The sequence below is a fragment of the Prosopis cineraria genome, unplaced genomic scaffold, assembly GCF_029017545.1.
Source record: "Prosopis cineraria cultivar Desert tree isolate PC_DT_omini unplaced genomic scaffold, ASM2901754v1 PC7, whole genome shotgun sequence".
NCBI lineage: Eukaryota > Viridiplantae > Streptophyta > Magnoliopsida > Fabales > Fabaceae > Prosopis > Prosopis cineraria.
Window position 1 is genome coordinate 24696039 of NW_026555338.1, and position 3960 is coordinate 24699998.

The following is a 3960-nucleotide window of genomic DNA, read 5'->3' on the forward strand; positions in this document are numbered from 1 at the left end:
ACTACAAAAGTATGATATAAGTACCTAAAATGAAAACAAATAGAATCATTCACAACTAAAATTAAATAAATACCACAATAAGTAATAAAATTGAGAAAGTACCTGATGTATAAACTAATTTATGTGGTTTGTAGCCAATCCTTGGTCAGAATCTCGTTAATATTTTCAGCTGCTAATTTTTCGCTAACTATTTCACCATAAATCTCCTTTTCAAATTCTACTTCACGGATTTCATTTTTAAATGTTGTCCGCATAATCACTTCAAGTGTATTTTGATGAGAATATTTCAATTGAGTAGATTCTGTGCTGGTCTTCCCTGCCTTAGTCATAGAGGTAGATCCTTTTGATGGCTTTCCTTTCGCTTTGATTGGCTTCTTTACAACTTCTTTAAATTTTGAGGACTACAAGATGTAAAATGGATTGGTAAAGGCGTAAGAAAATATGAATGATTTTAAAGAACCATCAATTATTATACCTATAACTTAATGAGATTTGAAGGCCAAGCCACATAAGTTCCAACGGCATCCAAAATTGTGAATATATCCTCATCTTCTATTTGCACTGGCAACTCAGCATCATTTTCTATTGGAATAGTTATAGTCACCTTTAAGTGATCAGCAGGCAACGGTCTGGAGTGTATAGTAACACTATTGTCATTATACACAGATCCGAGTGCCACAACAGGACAATGTGGTGATTCTAACCATAATTGACATTGAGACTCGCCCTAAAAATTAAAAATTAATATTTTTAAAAAATATGAAACATAATTTGTGAATAAAAAGAAGATAATAGAAAGAAAAATTATAACCTTAGGAAAGTCTTCTTTAGTATGGAAGGAGCAACTATCTTTATCATTGGGGCTACCTTGTGGCACATTTATAACTCCAATCATTTGCTCAAATTTCTTTTCCATTTGAGCTTGAAATTTTTTTTCCATTCTCGCCTCCATTTCTGCCATCCTTGCATTAAAATCATCTTCAGTAAAAATTTTGGACCGACGTCCAAAGTAAGTGCCCTGAGAAATGCCAAATCCGACTCCTCTAACATGACCAGAGACCTCTGGAGCTCCCAATACCCTGCCAAGGACATCCACATGCTCCCCCACATCACTTGTGATATTAATTGTGATAATGCTTCCTGTTGAACAAATTGTAAACTAATTATTAAGTAAATAATGTAAATAAAGTAATACACTAAAATATTAATACTCACACAATCCTCCCAGACTTTTCGAGTGCGTTCATCAGGTAATTTGCCTTCTTTATCTTCTCAAGCAATCTTCCAAACAAGAGCTCGAGAAATTGGAGCATTAGGTCCAACTTCTTCCCTCTATTTAAAGAAGATATTAGAATAATTAAAAAATATTTCCTTATATATATATATAAATAATAGCAACAGAAGATATTAATTGAAACTTACCAAACCATGTTCAATATCTGGATAGTTCTTTCTTCCTGCTCTATATTGAAAAGGAGTACTTGCGGCTCTAGAGTGATTGACCTAGCTGATCTGTTGAAATTCAGGCTGCTGGCGCATTTTAATAAATTCATCCCAATGCTCTTGCTGGATCTCTAGATACATTTTAGGAGGATGAGGATTGAATTCTTCATTTGCATCTTTTAGATGATATGTTGTGAGGGTAGCTCAAAACTTTCTATGAGCATATGCTGCTTTTCTCATGATATAATGCCTATGACTCTCATCTAGGTCAAAAGATATACACAAATCTTCTCATATATTATTTTTTGCTTTTTCAAGCTATGGGTCATTTTTCTTTCTCCAGTCTGTAATGCAATAAGGAATATAATGACGAGCTAAGACCTCTATGTAACTGGCCAACTGAGGAGACTTAACTAATTGGCCCCTATCATTCCAATTTACTGGTAATTTACGACTAGCTGCTCGAGCCCGTATTACTGCTTTCATAATAGTTTTACCCCGTTTAACCTCCTTGAATGCTTCTTCTTCAATGGGTGGAGCATCACTACTGTTCTCAGGTGGGGTAGCCATATACCTTAAAAAAAAGACTTAGATTTCTATAAAAAAAATTCAACAGCATCTTCCTTAAAAGAAGAACCTCCCAAATGATCAAACAATCAAATTTCACAACACAATACATTTAAACTAAAAAAATCAATTCATCTAAATAAAAATTAGAAGTATATTTCATAAATAAAATAAAAATGTTCAAGTAGTTTCCTCAACTTTAATCTAAATTATTAACTACAAATACTCCATCTAATATAAATAACTTCAATTCATATATCATCTATAATATTGATTATTAAAAAAATATATATGAAATTTATTCTCAAATATATATCAATGTATTACATTATAAATTAATTATTAAAAAAATACCTTCACAATGTAGTCTTTACGGCAGAAAACGGCAGCTGCAACACATGGCGGCAACGGAAGTCTTCACAGCGTCACTTCCTCCGGTGTACAGCAGCGGTGCAGATCTGGAACAACAATGCAGATCTGGAATAGAGATGCAGATCTGGAACAGCGACAGCGGCGGACAACTTTCTGGAACAGAGAACAGTGGCGGCGGCACAGAAACAGTGAACAGCGACGGCGCAAACTGCGAACTGCAGCGGTGGCACAGAAACAGCGACCAGCGACAGCGAGAACGGCGAACAGCGACGTGCGAACAGCGACAGCGATGAACGAAGAATAGCGACGGCGAGAACAGCAACAGCGACGATGGACGAAACTGAGAGGCACGACGGCTAAGAACAGTGACGGATGAAATAGGAGGCCTCAGCAAATGAGAGAGAGGTTTTGAAAGAAACTAATGTATGAGGAAAAGAAAACTGACGGGGATATTAAAAAAAAGTGTGAGACTCTTATGGAGCGCTCTTTGAAGAGCGCTCCGGAAGAAGGAGATCTTCTAGAGCGCTCCGGAAGAGTGATCTTCCGGAGCGCTCAAATAGGAGCGCTCTGGAAGAGCTACTTCTTCTGGAGTGCTCCTCGGTAGAGTGCTCCGGAAGATGGAGTGCTCCTCGTTGAGCGCTCCAGAAGATCTCATTCTTTCGGAGCACTCACTTACAAGCGCTCCCGAAGGTATTTTTATAGTTTTTATATTTTATTTATATTAATTAGGAGCGTTATTTTAATTAGAATCCCTGACATACAGGAGCGCTTATTTAGAAAAGCACTCCGGTAAATTCTCGCATTTACATTTTAGAGTGCTTTTTAAAGAAGGGCTTCTAAATACCCGCTCCTAAAGATATATTCTGTAGTAGTGATGGATACTAGATTCTTGTGAAAGTATACGAAAAGATGGGGAGAAAGAGGATTTGGGTCTCTGATCATGATAGACCACAAGGGATGGTTGTTGGGTTGCCTCTTTCATGGACGACAATGATAGTGGCGGGTCCCTCAACTCTCTTTGTGACTCACTACTTTGCTTCCCTTATCTCAGTCTATCTGACTTTTCTTTTCCTCCGAAACTACCCCAACCCTCTTTTCCCTCCAAAATTATTAGGAATTTAATAATTTCTTAAATCAATGATACTAGCAGATGTTTGGTTCAACTAGCTAGCAAAAGAGTAATACCAACTTAACAAGATATTTAGAGTTTGAATTTTAGAAATGCAATATCATTAATAGTAGAGCTTCCACAAACCCCAAAAAATCCTGACCTAACTGCAATTTATTTTTTTAAAAAATTTGCTGGAGATCCTAACTATCATCATTAGAATAATATTTTTAGACTTGTCATTCTCTTTTGTTATCCTCTAACTCTTTGCTGCTAATAAAAATAAAATAATTGAATCTTAAGAGGTGATTGTGGAGGAAAAACTTTAGAAAATAATGATGAAAATACGTAGAAGAACAAAGCTATCTTGCGGGACTTACGATTAGTGATTGATGCACAAATAATCTTAATTAACAAATTAAAGCTCCTCAAATGAAGAATTCCTTCGTCTTTTAAGAAGGTTCTGCTTT